Below are 19,061 nucleotides of genomic sequence, written 5' to 3' on the forward strand. Positions count from 1 at the left end.
AGTACACGCTGCAGCCACGGTGGTGGTTGTTTAGGCTAGTGAATAAAATAGGGATCAAGTGGATTGTTTTGTGCTGAGTGATCTGCCTCTTGAGTGTTGTTGCAGCTGTGCCCATCCAGGAAAGTGGAGAGTATACCATCACACTCCTGATTTGTGTCTTGTACGTGGTGGAGAGGTTTTGGAGAGTCAGGAAGTAAGACACTCCGCAGAATACCCAGCCTCTGACCTGCTCTAGTCACCACGGCATTTAAGCGGTTAGTCCAGTTGAGTTTCTGGTCAATGTTGACCCCCAGGATGTTGATGGGGACTTGACAATTAATGGCATTACAATTGCTAAGGGGAAGTGGTTAGGCACTGTCTTGGAGATGATAATTGCGTGGCGCGAATGTTACTTGCCACTCATCAGTCCAAGCCTGGTGGTTGTCCATGCCTTGCTACATGTGGGCATGATTGCTTCATTATATGAGGAATAATTATCCTTATCCATTGCTAATGGAGTAATCAGCAAACAGCCCCACTTCTGACCTTATGATGGAGGGAAGGTCATTGATAAAGTAGTTGAAGATAGTTGGGCATGGGATACTGCCTTTGAGGAACTCCTGCAGTGATGTCCTCAGGCCGAGATGATTGGCCTCCAACGACCACAACCATCTTCCTTTTGTGCTAGGGGAGTTTTCCCGCTGATCCCCATTGACTTCAGTTTTACTAGGGCTCCTTGGTGCCACACTCTGTCGAATGCTGCCTTGATATCAATAGTCGCTCTCACCTCACTTCTGGAATTCAGTTCTTGTGTTCATGTTTGGACCAAGGCTGTAATGAGGTGCAGAAGTGTGGAACTGTGGTCCTGGTGGAAACCAACCTGACTAGGTTAGCAGGTTATTGGTGAGTAAGTGCTACTTGATAGCATTGTTGATGACACCTTTCATCACTTTGCTGATGACTGGGAATAAGGCGATAATTTGCAAGGTAGGATTGTCATGGACAGAACATACTTGACAATGTTTCCACGTTGTCAGGTAGATGCCAGTGTTGTAGCTGCACTGAAACAGCTTAGCTAGGGGGTGCGGCTAGTTAAGCAGCACAGATGTTCAGCACTACAGCCGGGTTGTTGTCTGGGCTGGTAGTATTTGCTGTGTCTAGTGCACTCAGTCGTTTCTTGATATCACATGGCGTGAATCACAGTGGTTGAAGTCTGACATCTGTGATTGTGGGGCCCTTAGGAGGAGACCGAGAAGGATCATACACGTTACAGATCATTCACTCTATTTATATCTGGCTGAAGATGGTTGTAAACGCTTAAGCCTTGCCTTTTGCACTCGCATGCAGGGCTCCACCATTGTTGAGAATCGGGATGTTCATGGAGTTTCTTCCTCTTCGTTAGTTGCTTAATTGACCACCACCATTCACGACTGGAATTGGCAGGTTGCAGAGGTTTGATCTTATCCATTGGTTGTGGGATTGCTTAGCTCTGTCTGTAGCATGCTGCTTTTGCTGTTTAGCACGCATGTAGTCCTGTGTTCAGATAGGCACCTCATTTTCAGCTATACTTGGTGCTGCTCCCGACATGCTATTCTACACTCCTCATTGAACCAGGGTTGATCATCTGGCTTGATAGTGATAAGTGAGGAGGAGTGAGAAATGTATGGGCCGTCAGGTTACAGATTGTGGTAGTATACAATTCTGCCGTTGATGGCCCACAGCGCCTCATGGATGCCCAGTTTTGAGGAGTTAGTCCTGTTCTTAATCAACCCCACTTAGCAAGATGGTAGTGCCACTCGATATAACAGAGGATGTTCTCAGTGCGAACACGGGATTTGGTCTTCACAAAGACTCTGCGATGGTCACACCTACTAACGCTTTCATGGACAGACACATTTGCTACAGGTAGATTGGTAAAGACAAGGTCAAATAGGTTACTTGCTTGTGTTGGTTCTCTCTATCTGCCACAAGCCCAGTCTGGTAGCTATTTCCTTAAGGACTTGGCCAACTCGGTCAGTGGTAGTACTACTGAGGAATTCTTGGTGATGGACGTTGAAGTTCTCCATCCAGAGTACATTCCGTGCTCTTACTACCCTCAGTGCTTCCTCCAAGTGTGTGTCTTTGTTGTGTCTTGACTCGATGCCACTTCAGCTGAGGACTAGCCAACTCGCTCCTCAAAGTTGAGCAAATGAAATCCAATTGCAGAACAAGTTATAGCATGTCATCTTTGAGGGGGTGGGGTTGGGGCAGACTGGGACATTCCCACTTCTGCCACCTATTGTCAGCATCAAGGCACACCAGGTAAGGTATGCCACACCCAGCTGCAGAGTAAAACCCCAACTATGTGCATTTGCTCAAACCACAGAAGAACACCCTCTGTTGCATTTTCATTTCTCTTACTATCTGCGTGGCCTAAATGAGTTTGCCAATTAATGCCAAATTTAAAGCAGACATATGTTCACTGGAATCTGGATTTAAAATTTATTTTCAATTTAGCACAGGATGGAGTTGTTCTCTATCAGTTTGAGCTGGATTCAAACCTGGGTCGCTGAAGTTGAAGGGACAGTTCGCGAACCCTTACTGGTCACTCAGTCCTTTGATTTATTTTTGTCACTTTTCCTTGAAATTTTTTTTGTTTTAGTATGCCACTCTTTCTTTTTATAATGCAATAAAAGAAATCAACAGAAGCTCCAACTTGTTACAATGGGCAACAAATATCTTTTCCCCCAATCCTGAAGCTAGTGATTTATGTATTTCCTCATACCAGGCATCAGCTGAGTGAATCTCTGTTGTGCACTCTATTGCCTTAGCATCCTTCCTATAGTGTAGATTGCAAAACTGCATACATTACTCAAGCTGTGGTTTTTAAGATCACGTATAGATTCACCATTCCATCTCAATTTTTATGTTCAACACATGTTGCCAAATAACCGTTAGCTTTTTTATGGTTAATGTCTTGTGAACCTGAATCCCAATATCCCTCTGCTCTTCTACATAAGAACATAGGAAATAGGAACAGAAGTAGGCCATACGGCACCTCGAGCCTTCTCCGCCGTTCAATAAGATCATGGCTGATCTTCTACCTCAACTCCACTTTCCTGTCCTATCCTCATATCCCTTGATTCCCTTAGTGTCCAAAAATCTAGCGATCTGTCTTGAATATATTCAAAGACTGAGCATCCACAGCCCCCTGGGATAGAGAATTCGAGAGATTCACAACACTCTAAGTGAAGAAATTTTTCCTCATCGTGGTCCTAAATGAGACTATGTCCCTTTATCCTGAAACTATGAACTCTAGTTCTAGGCCCTTCAACCGGGGAAACCGCCTCTCAGCATCTACCCTGTCAAGCCCTCAAAGAATTGTATATGTTTCAATGAGATCACTTCTCATTCTTCTAAATTCCAGAGAATATGGGCCCATTCTACTCAATCTCTCCTCATAGGACAACCTTCTCATCCCAGGAATTAATCTAGTGAACTTTCATTGCACCCCCTCTAAGACAGATATATCCTTCCTTGGGTAAGGAGACCAAAAGTGTACACAGTACTCCAGGTGTAGGTCTCACCTATAATTGCAGCAAGACTTCCTTACTCTTATACTCCAACCCCCTTGCAACAAAGGCTAACATACTATTTGCCTTCCTAATTGCTTTCTGTACCTGCATGTTAACTTTCTGTGATTCGTGTACAAGGATACCCAAATCCTTTCCTTCCCCCAGACCACCCCCCCCCCTCCACCCACCAATTCAAAGTATAATTTACTTTTAAAACCAAAATGTACCACCTCAGACTTATCTGGTCTACATTTAGAGTTTACTGGTGCAGCCTGTACCTTAGGTTTGCATAATGTAACAACACACAAGTACCATATTCAAATAGCAATGAATGCCATCCCATGCTGAAGCTGTTAGCTTTTTAAACACATTTGCAGTAGTTTGAATTGGTAGGGGGGGTGGGGGGAGGGGTTTGCAGGAATGTAAAAGTCAAGAGTTTTGTCATGTGGTTCAAAGAAATCAGATGGATGCTGAAAAATGTACGACAGTTTTTCATGTCTGGAGGAAGGTTTTTAGAAAACTTTTATTCTAATCAAAAGATTTAGTTGATTTTTCTAAACTTGTGAGTAAACCTTAATTGGATTATATCCATTCTTAATACTGGGATTGCTTTGGAATCATTCCATGACTTTTTTTAGCTTGTTTTAATTTTGCTTTGTCTAATTTTTGGGTCAGTTTTGATGATCTCTGTCATTGTGACGTTCGCCCTACAGAAGTAATGATTACTGAAATTCTGTTGATTGCTGCAAAATTTTGTAGCTGATATATTACAATACTAAAGTATAGTTAGCTAAGTTAATGTAATTTTAAATCTCAACTTTCTTAAATCTCCAAACTGCTTTTAAACCCTGACATGTTGGCAGATGCTTTTACTTCTGTTTTAAACATGGATATTATTCCACTCACAGTTTTCACTTGTGTTAACCTAATTGACTAATGAGGTATTTTGCTTGGCATATTGAATTAAAGTACAGATATCTTCGAAAACAAATTGCGGTAACTCTCCTTTTACTTCTCTTTGTGAAACTTTTTCAACCAACATAATTCAAAGATAATTTAATATGTTGTGCATCTTAGCATTTTATGGTATTAGTTGGTGTGCAGTACACTGTTTTGTGGCATTTTGTTGAATGTCCTCATTAATTTTATCTCCATATTATATTCGTTTCATGGGTACATGAAAACATTTGCACTTACATTTTCATTATAAACCGGTCTGAATGATCAAATTATGTATACCTTCCCTAGCAATCTGTGGAGATGACATGAGAAGGTACATTATACGAAATGCCCAACAAGCACACCACAATTGTTTAAAGAAGGCAGGAATAAAGTTATTTTGTTAAAAGTAGTATGAAATATAAATATTTACACTTCAATTAGCAGCTTTGTGTTCTAAAATCTGATCAAGCCTGTCCTTTCCATGTTGTATGGTCTTGGAATGTTGTCATTGAGACCAATATGCTAAATAAGCCCAATGTGAAATACAAAAAATCAAACGAGTCATTTTATTTTAGTATGTCAGTATGCTTCTAGTGTGTTGCTTCTTAATTTATCACCTCAAATTGCTCCCACCACCAGTGACAGATCTGTAACGACAAGCATTTCACCCTGGTGTTGTATAGCTCAAAAGGTTCTTTTCAGGAACAACTCCAGTTTGAAAGGACAAAAACTGTACTACTGGTTGTTTCTCACAGTTCAAGTGGACATAGTATGAAAGTTTCAAACAACCACCATTATGCTTTACTGGAATCCAAGTGATGACACTGGAATTGCACAAGACGTTTTAAATTTTGTATTCTTGGAATTGAGTAATCTGATTTGCTGGAGAAAATAATGCAAATACAGTTTGCATCTCTGGTACCACAAGAAATGTGTGGTTTGGTTATATTGGCCACAAGCTCTAGTATAAGTTTTAATGTAATCTAGTTCTGTAATCCTACTAAACACTGACATGCTTGGTCTGTTCATTCAGCTGTTTGTAAACATTAACAGATTTACTCAAAATATATTTAATTGAAGCTTTTCAAACAAATGTTCTGCATGCTGCTTTGTAAAAATGGAAATAAATGTTTCAACCTCTGATTCTGGGGTTTCTACCCAAGCAGTAATATTAAAAGTTTTTTGCTAAATAAAGCTTAGTGCTAATGAGTTTTTATTCTTTTACAGTGACCTTGCTTTGTGCTTCCTTTTAGTTTCTGCTCAATTGAGCAATCTTGTTTGATTTCCAAAACCATCAATCCAATCCATGCTGTTTATGCAGAATTTACTTCCAAATATTCTAGCATTAAGGTTTCCTTATATATTGCTTTTGAGTGTTTTGTACTTATCAAGGTGATTATCACTTCTGAAAACCTCCCATTTTGGACAGCCATTGTGCATTGAGCACTCCCTAGTAATGCATAAAGTTAGATGCTCCCTTTACTCTATTAAATAATGGGTTTAAATCCCAACTTCATAAGAGATCTCCCTTGTAGCACTGGAGTAACATTTTTCTATTTCCCACATGGAATGATATAGTCAAATTAGGGACAGTATTGTGCTGTTGATGCTCAATAGGAAATGAGTTGCATGGTCGATGGGGTATATCACACGGGACGTGTTGCAAAAAATGGTGTATGGTATAAGATGAAATGTAGCAGCGTGGATAGAAAGTTCGTTGACTGGCAAAAGAACAACGGGTAAATGGGTGTTGCTCAGACTGGAAAAAGAGTTGGAAGTGGTGTACCCCAGGGATCAGTGCTGGGTTTATATAGGGACAGCAATCTCGAAATTTGCTGATACAAAAGCAGAAGGTTTAGCAAACAACAAGGAGGACTGTAAAAGATTTCAGGAAGACAGGTAAGCAGAATGGGCAGATGGTCAGCAAATGCAGTTAGAAGTGTATTTATGTGGATAAGTGTACGGCAGGACATTTTGGGAGGAAAGGACAGAGTTTTTACCTAAACTGCCGATGGTTTGGCCTAAGATTTATAGTCTTATTTTTGCCTCTCCCCAGAGATTTGTATGGGTGGGGGGTTGGGAGAGGGAGGATGAAAATGTGCAGAAGTTACACCATTCCAGCAGAGGACACACTTGATGGACCAACTGGTCTTTCTTTACCTGTCCTTTTTTGTATGTAGTTTTGGCACTCCATTATAGAAAAAATGTTAAAGCCGTAGAGGGCATATTGCTTGGATTCACCAGGATGATGTCAAGAATGGGAAACCATTGTTATGAAGAGAGACTTGAGGTCCTGGGGACCATTTCCACTGGAGCAGAGAAGGTTAAGAGGAGATTTAATAGAGATTTTTAAAATTATGACAGATTTTGATGGTGAACAGGGGAAGATTGTTTCCTCTGATAGAGGTATTGATGACAAGGGGTCATCAGTGAGGAGAGAGGATAAATTTCTTTAGAGGGCTGTTGGAGGATGGAATGCTTTTCCAGAGGTAGTGGTTGAGGCAGAAACTATTGCTTTTAAGAGAAAAATTGATAAATGTTTGAAGCAGAGAAAGATACAGGGCTATGGGGAGAGAGCAGGACAGTGGGATTAGTTTTGAATTGGCCTCGCTAAGGGCCAGCACAGACACAATGGGCCAAATGACCTTTTTGTGCTGTAAATTTCTGCTTGTATATTATTTTCATCCCATCAGTATGGGCTCGATTGAAAGCCAGGTCCCAGAGATGCAGTGTTTTAATTCACTATAATACCAACTCCTGTACTAAAGATTTTAATTAATTCATAAACTTATCGATATGAAATCATAAAACCCAGTTCTGTTGGTTATTTCTCCATTCAGTCATTTCATGTTAGATAACTTCAAGCTATGTATAGTATGTTAAAGACACATTGTTATGAGATGAAAAATATACTTAAGTGATTGCCATTAAGGTCGGGGACAATGTTTCTGTGAATGAGTTAACCTGATACTTAAATCTTTTGAAAATCATGTTTCAGTGTAAGGTTCAACTTAAATGCGATACTACCACTATGTAATGAAAGCATGAATTTTCAAGAACCTCCAATGCAATGACTTTATAAATTACAGCTCCCAGAGTGTTGCGTTTTAACACGTTTAATAGCATTGCTTATATCTTAGCCATTACATTTTCTGAAAAGGTATTTTATCCTAGTTTAAAAGCAACCTTATTTAGGTGCACTGAATGAGAATAGATGAAAACAGATGACAAGATTGTGTGCACTAAAATGTTCATACGGTTACTTGTGTGCAATGAGTCAGCTACTAAATGTTTGTGGTCCAAATGATCTTGGTGGATAGACGCAAGTGTACAGCATTAAATTATTTTTTCCTTTAATGGTTATGATGTACAAAATGAGCATTTTTGGATTTATAATCCATCAATTTTTATATACTCAATGGCTACTGATCAAAGCAAAAGCTCTATTTGTAATGTTATGAAAACCTGAAGTGTAACCTGAAAAATGTCACTAGTAAAATTTGCATTTTGGTACTGCCTGTCACAGTTCTGCTGTACTTTACACAGCCGGTATTTTACAGGACTAAGAACGACAGAAATAGTATATTACAGTGAGTAAGAATCTTCAAGATCATTTTATTTCCTGTAGAAATAGGGTTATAATATCTGGGCTCCTGTCCAACTATTGAAATATAACTTTTCAATCAAAATCTGCATCTGGGTGATGAATGTAAGTCGAATTTTTTTTTACTGGTATTCTATAAGACCAGTGCCTCCTGTTCATTCTGTCTTTTTACAATGAATGGTAAATAATTCATCTACAAAAGCATTGTACAGTTTTAAAGGGGAACAAAAGTCAACTATTTTAAAATTCTAAATGGTTGAAATTAATCCTAAATTGTATGTACAATATGAAAGCTGCCTAGATTAGAGGCAGTCTCAAGTTCTCACTCTGCATCAAATCATACAAATGATAATTGGATAAGCTTTCATTTGGGGTTTTTATTTCTGTTCACCTTTCTCCCTTATACCATCATTAGCATTGAGAATAGAAAATGGAGCATTTACATGTGTATATACAACATTTTGCTCCTGTACAGTCAAGCTGTCATTTCCTTACACCTTCTGCTCCTCATTTTCTAAGGCAGGGAGAGTTCACATTCTGTTATTGTAGCCAGAGCTTACACAAGTCGGTTGATGGAACCTATAATGTTGAAGAATGGAAACTACAAACAGAACAAGCTATTGCATTTTTACATTTTGATACTGTGGAACAACCCTCGGCATTTTGATATCAGTTATTCCTAGGCAGGAACCTTTTAAGATAGTAATACTGTTTTATGGTTGGACCATAACATTTGTGACCGTAACATTTCCAAATTCACAATCCCATAGATAAATTTTCTCAAGTAGCTTTTTGTCTGATTTGTTAGTTTTAAACAAAGAGCAAAATACTACAAATGCTGGAAATCAAACTAAAACAGAAAATGCTGTAAATGCTCAGCAGGTCAGGCAGTATTGCGGAGAGACCGGACAACTTGATGCTTCGGGTGCAAATCCTACTTCAAAACGTTTGCTGATTTTAGTTGAGCAAATTTCCTCATTAGAAAATGCAGAGAGTTGGCATAGGTTTGATGCTTCTGTTTATTGTCACCCTTTGTTTTATCATGCAGTTATGTTGGTGATAAGGCTGGTAGTAGATAAATCTTCACTTTGGCTCTCATTTTGCTCCCCACTCTCATGCCAACCTCTCCCATCTATATAGAACAGCAGAATGCACACCACACATTTTGTGGCACAATCCTGAGATTTGTTTTCACGTCTCTAGTATGGGATTGGTTGTGAAGTAGTGCTACATCTGCTCTCAATCCATTCGGATACTGTTTGTATTCTTATCTCTTTTGTTTGCATAACCCCTTGTAGTACAAGGACAGATGTGATTGGCTCACTCTAGCACCTGCCCTTGGTTGTGGAATAAGTGGCAAAAAGAGAGAATGGTTTATTGTATCATCTGAACTCAATTTATGATGGAGCCTTGTAATACACCTAAGCAATTTTAATTTTTCATTTTGGAGCATTTAGGTTGTGTTCATTTATAGTTGACGGTTAGAATTTACTCATGTTACTTTGACTATTAAATGCTATGGTTTGGATATGGTATGTGTTTGCTTTAGAACACCACAACTTGCATTATCACTTACTCACATCCTCAGGACAACCCACAGGTGACAGTGCTACCAACTGAGCCAAGCTGACGTATAAAGGAAAGATGATGTTTCATATAAGTAGTGCTTCCTGTGTTGTCTCTATTTAATAAGAGTTTTGGAAACCATTATAGAATCACAGTAAAATTGATAGAATGTTATAGCATAGGAACAAGCCATTTGGTCTGTGAAGACTGTTCTGGTTTTTTTTTCCAACATGAGCCATCTAGCTTAATCCCATTCTCACTCCCCATAATCTCTTAATTTTCTTCCTTCGCAAGCAGCCATCTAACTGCCTTCTAAAATAAATGATGCGTCTGTTTCAAGAATGGTTGGTGCCAGAAATTGTTGTTTGTATTGCTTTGTTCCATACAGAGTTATGAATTTACCAGCTCCGTTGGAGAGCTATCTAAAAGCTGTTAACTGGAATTTCGTGCTGCATCTCAGTTATGTAGTTATTGAACATTTAAAGTTTTGGGGTGGTCAATATTTAAAAAAATGTCAGTGTATTTGGGCAGGCTCATCTCTGCACCTGGTGTGCACAGGCCCAAGCAGAAGACTATCAACAAATTGTCAATCTCACTGAAACCTTTAGCAACGACTGCTGTAAAATAAAATCTTTGCAGTATTGCTGTAGGGTACGTTGTTCTGATGGGTTATGTAGTACTATTTGGATAGAGCAAAGAATACTTCATTCTGCAACTAGCTGTGCTTTGCTTGTCCTGAGAATGTTTGGGTGACTCAGTCAATTAAAATAATCCCTAGCATTGAAATCCCACTGACAATGAGTGCAAAAGTCCCAGGTGTACAATGGAATCTGCTAACAAGGAGCCAGGCCCCCTCAAAATGCTAAGTGCAAATAGTAAGCTGCATTTGAAACCATATTTCAGTTGGATAAGTGTGATTTCCCTTCCAAAAAATTGAAGACTCGGATGTACAAAAGTTAAGCAATATGACAGTGGTGTGAGTTTTTAAAGTTCAGATGGAGCAGCATCTTCTTATACTCTCCCCAGTTTATCTTGTGCATGGTAGTAGTTTAAATCTTGATAAGAATCTTGATAAGGAATAGGAGCAGGAGTAGGCCATACGGCCCCTTGAGCCAACTTTGCCATTCAGTAAGATCATGTCTGATCTTCTACCTCAACTCCATTTTCCTGCCCTATTTCATATCCCTAGATTTCCCCTAGTGTCCAATAATCTATCGATCTCAGTCTTGAATATACTCAACGACTGAGCATCCAGAACCCTCTGGGGTAGAGAATTCCAAAAATTAACGACCCTCTGAGTGAAGAAATTTTTCTTCATCTCCAGTCTTAAATGGCTGACCACTTATCTTGAGACTATGATCCCTGGTTCTAGATTCTCCAGCATCTCAGCATCTACCCTGTCAAGCTCTCTAAGAATTTTATACGTTTCAATGAGATCACCTCTTATTCTTCTAAACTCCGGAGAATATAGGCCCATTCTACTCAATCTCTCCTCTTAGGACAACCCTCTCATCCCAGGAATCTAGTGAACCTTCCTTGCACCCCCTCTAAGGCAAGTATATTCTTCCTTGTTAAAGAGACCAAAACTGTACAAAGTACTCCAGGTGCAGTCTCACCAGAGCCCTATATAATTGCAGCAAAACCTTGCTCTTATACTCCAACCCCCTTGCAATAAAGGCTAGCATACCATTTGCCTTCCTAATTGCTTTCTGTACCTGCATGTTAACTTTCTGTGATTCATGTACAAGGACACCCAAATTCCTCTGAATACCAACATTTCTTGGTGTCTCACCTTTTTTTAAAAAAAATATTCCGCTATTCTATTCCTACCATAGTGGATAATTTCACATTTCCCCACATTATACTCCATCTGCCACCTTCTCGCCCACTCACTTAACATGTCTATATCCTTTTGCAACCTCTGCATCCTCCTCACATCTAGCTTGATGCAATTGTCAAAGTAATAGCAAGAAAAATTTTTTTCCATGGAGCGGGTTAATAGTGTTGAAATATACATATGTAAATATTGTGACAACAGTCCTGCTAATGCAGTTAAAATATTCTACTATCCTGATGCTGACCCGTTTATCCTTTAACCACGTCCTTGTCTCACAGTACTTGTTAGGTTCAGATAAGCACTGATGTCTTATCTGTAAAATTGCAATGACAATAATTAGAACCTGAATGGTAACACTGAAGATAAACATGAACAATAACATAATGAAAGATAAATGCACAAGAAAAAAACTGATGTTTGAAAATATGACCATTTATGTGAAGATTAGGTAAATATAAATCCTAAATTGATGTGACTGTTCATAAAATACGGTATAATACAACAGATGTTTAGGTATACATTTTATACTCACGTATACCGGACGGCGCTTGTGGAGTGATGCTAGCGTGGAACCAAGATATTTTGTAAACTTGTTATTGTGAAATGGAAATTGGCTGAATTCTACACTTCCATATGAAAATGCATACTGATTTCCAACTGGATGAAATTTTGAAAGCAGCTGCTGAGGTGGTTGGCTGTAATCACTTTTTTTAAGGGCTGCTTTCCTTTTTTATATTTAAAAACAAAACTAAAGGTGGGTGTGACAAAAATGTACTTTTTATCCATGTTGAACTTTTACCTTGTATTTCTAGAAACAATGTAATGGCTAACACCCAAGATCACAAGTATTTCTCAATCGAAAAACCATCGTGCAGACCAGACAGGTTGGCTGTAAGGGCTCCACAGGTTCACGTTTTCAAGGCCAGAGGAATGGGTTGTTTTTAGATGTTAACTGTTTAATTGACTAGAGCATTACATTCAAGAACAAATCTCTTTCCTATCATACGTCATTGGCTACCCATTCACTATTGATGTCTCATCATCTAATGTGATTGAAAGATGCAGTAAGTCTATTGCCCTATGTTTCTGCATAACATCAAAGGGGTTAGATCATACTTCTGTTTCCAAAGCACTGTCACATGGATCAAAGAATCAGGTGCAACCTGGGGTTAGTGGCATCTGTGTCTGAGATATTTGAGAAGGGAAAAGGGTCTCTGGCTGTATTACTTTATGACATACATCTCATTGGGTAGGGGTGTCCGATTTATCTTGGGCTTCACGTGTCATTCAAGAGCCAGTGGTCAGTGTTTCTGTGTTGCAGATAGCAGCTGAAGTGCTGTGTGTTAGGTTTTGGTGACAATGCGGCAGCAGAAGTAGGCCAGACTGAAGCTACAGTAAGTAACCTTCCATTTCTAGATTTAGAAATGGGTAACGTCTTTTTTTTTGTATTAAGGAGAATAGTGAAATGGATGTTCCACTTTTTTTTTGCTTTATACTGTTCATTCAACTGTCTTGTATAAATAAAACCATGTATTGGTTCAGAGCCTGTATCTCACTCTGGTAAAAAGTGTACTGCTTTTCAAATAGCATTGAGGCGGCATGTGATACATTCCAGTAGTTGGTGTACAGAGTAAGGAATTTCTGTTACGATCCCTGGGTCTTGCTATAAATTACCTAGATATGAGGCATAAAAGGATGCACTCAGGATCATTGGGGACATGAGGTTTGCTTACAGAAGTGGCTGGTGATGCTGAACCTGAGGAAAATACATCGTGTGAAAAACCCCAAAAATGTGATTGTGGGCTTCCCAGTAATAACTACAACTTGCATTTATGTAACGCCTTTAAGGTAGTAAAACTTTCCAAGGCACTTCACAGGAGCGATTATCAAACAAAATTTGATACCGAGACACATAAGGAGATAGTAGGAGCTTGGGTGATCCCGTAAAGGAAACAAAGCACTGGCAGTGCTCTGAGGCATGAAACTTCCCTCGAGGTAAAGGGTTGCTTTGTGCCCCAGACTGTGAAGTCCTGCAGCAAATGTAAGCAGATAAGACATCAGTGCTTATCTGAACCTAACAAGTATTGTGAGACAAGGACGTGGTTAAAGGATAAACGGGTCAGCATCAGGATAGTAGAATATTTTAGCTGCTTACTTAATGACTTAGGCCAGAAAGGTCCCAGGTTTGATTCCTGGTCTGTGTTGAGTTACCTGGGGCGATGGTAAAGGTTCTACAGTTAGGCCTAGTACTTTGGTTTAGGGAAAGGAAAATCGGCTGGAAGTGCATGAATGGACATCTGGTGATGACCAGATTGGCCTCGGCTGGAATGCTGCGTAATGTTGAATACCCTGCCCACACTCTATGTTGAGACTCGCACATGAAGATTTGAATGAGGTATTGGAGGGCAACCATCACCAGTTGAATTGTAACCTAGCGAGCATCAACCAACCCTTAAGGAGAAAAGAAAATTTGCTGGTAAAGAGTGGATGAGAAAGCAAAAATAAAAAGCTGCTGCTAGTGACACTCAGGTTAGAGTCAGACTTTTAGATCTGGTCACAGATTGGCTGACCCCTTGTACAAACTAGCAATGCATTTTTGCCTTTGCAGTCCTGGGCTTTGGTATCACTAAAGGAATGGTCCAGAGGTTTGGTAGACTGGGGTGGGGAGGGCTGGCAGCATAGGGGTGGGACTCACTGTGGAGGGTAAACCTGAAGGGGTGATGGAATGTGGAGTTTAGCTCACTGGTGGATTCCTGACATTTGGCAGCATTAAGGAAAGGAGAAGGCATGAATCTGACACGGGGGGTGGTATTTTTTGGATGAGACCTTAATACATGGATTAATGTACAAAAAAAATTCATCACCCCAACAGTTTCTAGGATTTTCCATTCAACAGCAATGTTTCACTCATTCAATGCAACCATATAAGCAAATCGTATATAGAGCTAAATTGTAGATATAAACATTGGGATAGTTTACCAGTTTGTGTCTCCTTACCCTCCCTCCTTTAGAGCAGGAATATTTAAAAGTAACTTTAAATATTTATCAAGTGCTTGGCGTAGATGCAGGATCCTTGGACAGGTCAGCAGTTGGTGCCAGGTTGAACTCTGGTGGGTGCAGGCTGCAGTAACATGATTTCCCGCAATAGCACTGGGGCATCTGGAAAGGGAATCCTACTCCAGAGACACATGCTGAGTTTCTGTTGTCAGAGGGACAAGCGCTTTTAAAAATAGTGTTTTAAGAAATTTTAAAGCTGGTTTTGATGTAGGAAATTTGGCAATGACCAAGAGGTTGGACTAGAGTCGGCCTTGGGTGGAAAGGTGTTGGGAGCACACTGTCTCCTAGCTTGGGGACATGAGTTAAGGAGGACTTGCTTACAGTACTTTGATACATTCAATCTGCAAAAAAAAGGAACAATCTCAGGAGCTGTGAGGACTGAGATAAGTGAGAAATTTAAACCTAACCAGTTTAAGCATGATACCCAGGTATGTTGGAGATATTGTGATGTGATCTCCCTCTAAGTACAGGAATTGTATATTATACATAAAGCTTTTAATATACAGTATTATTTTGTTACCATCCTCTACCTTTTGCACTGGTGCAGTGTAAGGATGACACCGGTCATAACCAAGAGGGTTTGATTTTTTTTTAAAGTTTAACAGTTGCAGTTTGTCTGAACTTCATGATTGCATTACTGTCTTGCAATACATTCCTAGCCATTTGAACATACACCTAGAGTATTCTGTTTGACTTTGAGATTTGTGTTTGTTTTCATTGCGATGAGATTCTTAGCTTACTGGTGGTTCATAGTCTCATAGTAGGTATAGCACAGGAGGAGGCCATTCGGCTCATCATGCCTGTGCTGACTCTTTGAAAGAGCTATCCAATTAGTCCCATTCCCCTGCTCTTTCTCCATAGTGCTGAAATTTTTTTCCCCTTCAGGTATTTATCCAGTTCCCTTTTGAAAGTTACTATTGAATCTGTTTCCACCACCCTTTCAGGCAGTGCATTCCAGATCATTACATCTCGCTGTGGGTTTTAAAAAAAGGTTTCCTCATGTCGCCTCTGGCTCTTTGCCAATCACCTTAAATCTGTGACCTCTGGTTACTGACCCTTCTGCCACTGGAAACAGTTTCTCCTTATTTACTCTTATCAAAACAATTCATGATTTTGATTAACTCTATCAAATCTCCTGTTAACCTTCTCTGTTCTAAGAAGAACAACCCCAGCTTCTCCAGTCTCTCCACATAACTGAAGTCCCTCATCCCTGGTACCATTCTAGTAAATCTCTTCTGCACCTTCTCTAAGGCCTTGACATCTTTCCTAAAGTGTGGTGCCCAGAATTCAACACTATAAAACACTAGTTAGGCCACAGCTTGAGTAAAAAGGTTTACCATAACTTCCTTGCTTTTATACTCTATGCCTTTATTAGTAAAGCCCAGGATCCCATATGCTTTTTTTAACAGCCTTCTCAACTTGTCCTGCCACCTTCAAATATTTCTGTACATACACCCTCAGGTGTCTCTGTTCCTGTGCTCCCTTTAAAATTTAGTTTATATTGCCTCTCCTTGTTCTTCCCACCAAAATGTATCATTTCACAATTCTGTGTTAAATTTCATCTGCCGTGTGTCTGCCCATTTCACCAGTCTGTCCATGTCCACCTGAAGTCTGTTACTATCCTCCACATTGTTTACTACATTTCTGTTTTTCGTGTCATCTGCAACCTTTGAAATTATACCCTCTGTACCCAAGTTCAAGTCATTAATATATATCAAAAAGATATATAGTTACTTTTGTGGAATCATCCATGGTTCTAATCAAATCACTTTGAACACGAGTGGAACAACACTAGTTAGCAATATTTCTGTAACACCATTGTGGATGTTAAGGAAAGTCGTGACAGGATTATTTTTGCATTGTGTTGCTTGGAAATGTTAACTACAATGTTTTACAAATTAAGCAATTAAGGAAAACTCAATATTTACCTGCTAAATTGTTTTACAAGCACTTGGTTATAGTTAGTCACATCTTGCATAACCAGATACCAGGAAAATGTTGTTTCAGGTGTCTCAAGAAATTCTAACCTTGTATAGAGCTGGATTTAATTCCTGATGGATAATGTAGGGGTAAATCCTCTTGAATGGATGGGTGCTTTTCCTTTGGTAAATATCCCAACATATTGAATATGGTTTCTCCTCCCATCCCTGACAGGGCTAGACAGACTGGATGCAGGGAGGATGTTTCCCCTGGCTGGGGGGTCCAGAACGAGGGCTCACAGTCTCAGGATACAGGGTAGGACATTTAGGACTGAGATGAGGACAAATTTCTTCACTCAGAGGGTGGTGAATCTGTGGAATTCTCTACCACAGACGGCTGTGGAGGCCAAGTCACTGAATATATTTAAGAGGGAGCTAGATAGATTTTTTTTTATTTGTTCATGGGATGTGGGCGAGGCTGGCATTTATTGCCCATCCCTAATTGCCCTTGAGAAGGTGGTGGTGAGCCGCCTTCTTGAACCGCTGCAGTCCGTGTGGTGACTGTTCTCCCACAGTGCTGTTAGGAAGGGAGTTCCAGGATTTTGACCCAGCGACGATGAAGGAACGGCGATATATTTCCAAGTCGGGATGGTGTGTGACTTGGAGGGGAACGTGCAGGTGGTGGTGTTCCCATGTGCCTGCTGCTCTTGTCCTTCTAGGTGGTAGAGGTCGTGGGTTTGGGTGGTGCTGTCGAAGAAGCCTTGGCGAGTTGCTGCAGTGCATCCTGTGGATGGTACACACTGCAGCCACAGTGCGCCGGTGGTGAAGGGAGTGAATGTTTAGGGTGGTGGATGGGGTGCCAATCAAGCGGGCTGCTTTATCTTGGATGGTGTTGAGCTTCTTGAGTGTTGTTGGAGCTGCACTCATCCAAGCAAGTGGAGATTATTCCATCACACTCCTGACTTGTGCCTTGTAGATGGTGGCAAGGCTTTGGGGAGTCAGGAGGTGAGTCACTCGTTGCAGAATACCCAGCATCTGACCTGCACTCGTAGCCACAGTATTTATATGGCTGGTCCAGTTAAGTTTCTGGTCATTGGTGACCCCCAGGATGTTGATGGTGGGGGATTCAGTGATGGTAATGCCATTGAATGTCAAGGGGAGGTGATTGGACTCTCTTGTTGGAGATGGTCATTGCCTGGCACTTATCTGGCGCGAATGTTACTTGCCACTTATGAGCCCAAGCCTGGATGTTGTCCAGTTTTTGCTGCATGTGGGCCTGGACTGCTTCATTATTTCTGGATACAAAAGGCATCAAGGGGTATGGGGAGAGAGCAGGAATATGGTATTGAGATAGAGGATCAGCCATGATCATATTGAATGGTGGAGCAGGCTCGAAGGGATGAGTGGCCTACTCCTGCTCCTATTTTCTATGTTTCTGTGTCCCCACTTTATCACTTTAGGAACGCCCAAGTTTCTGTCCTGGGCTTCTTCCTATTTCTTGTCGACATGCTGATCTTTGGTGAAATCGTCCATATATGTCGTTAATTGCTGACTTTGTACATAAATTTAATGCTGTTCTGTATATCAGGCTCTTCAAAGTCAGCTTTTATTGCCAATTTAAAAACCCTTTTTTTTCCCCCAAGTTTTATTTTTACTGTGTAATGGGAGAAAATCATTGGGGAATAGATTGAGACACTAGGGGAGAGTGGAAGGAACTTGCGTGGAGATTGCTGTTATAATGTGACCTAGGAGTGGCTTGGTGCTGACGCAGGGTACCTGAAATATAACATTTTTCACCTTAAGCAGAGACATTTTAAAAGAAACACGCGAGAAAAGGTCGTGGAGGTTGGGTGACTTCCTCATTTTCATTGCATCAATTTTTACAAAACTTTTGCTCCAATTCCTAAATAGTTTGTTGATTTTATCGCATTCGTTTTATTTTGGTAGTTTTACATTAGTGTTTTTTGTTCCCACTACAGCTTTTAGTTTTTTTTCTTGCTAACCAACGTCCAGCTCAGTCTGGCGTAACGTGCTATCTTGGTAGCCCCGCTAAATTTTAGTTCTCATCAAAAATCCGAGCTGGTGACAGCCTTTGAGAGACTCAGAAGCCTTCAGTATTGGAATGAAAGGTACTGAATGTTAATCACAAAACAAGCGTTAAGATTTATCTTGGCTATCGGTACGCTTTTGGAAACGGCTGGAGACATTAGAGAGAATGACACTGGTGATTAGAAATCTCCCCGGGTAAGGACAGTGAGGATCTGAGGCACTTCTCCCGGTCTTGAACTGAGATCTTTTATTCTGCAACGTAACGGTGGAGCTTGGACACTTTAAACTGGCAACTGGTGCCTCGTGTGTCAAAAATAGTGAACCAAAGGGAAACGAAAGCCTCATTTGTCAATTACAATTACATTATCTTCCGGTCCTCTGTGCCGCATTGTATTCAGACTGGATCCGTGTGGCTGAGTCGGTGACTGGCGGGTTGTGTGAAAGCGACTTCCTACCTGGCAGATACAGACTTCAACATTCCCGGGATGACCGACCCTTTTGCTCCTCGCTGCCTCCCACAGTATATTTACTCGGCGCGTTTCAAATCCTTTGGT

The 19,061-nt window shown here is 40.4% G+C and overlaps 1 protein-coding gene across 2 annotated transcripts in view; it reads left to right on the forward strand.

Annotated features, from left to right (window-relative positions):
- The window catches only part of LOC137322894 (paraspeckle component 1-like), a 127,622-nt gene that overhangs the window by 64,537 nt on the left and 44,024 nt on the right, over positions 1-19,061 (forward strand). The gene's annotated exons all lie outside the window — the stretch shown is intronic.

This window comes from Heptranchias perlo, chromosome 6 (genome assembly GCF_035084215.1).
Source record: "Heptranchias perlo isolate sHepPer1 chromosome 6, sHepPer1.hap1, whole genome shotgun sequence".
Lineage (NCBI taxonomy): Eukaryota > Metazoa > Chordata > Chondrichthyes > Hexanchiformes > Hexanchidae > Heptranchias > Heptranchias perlo.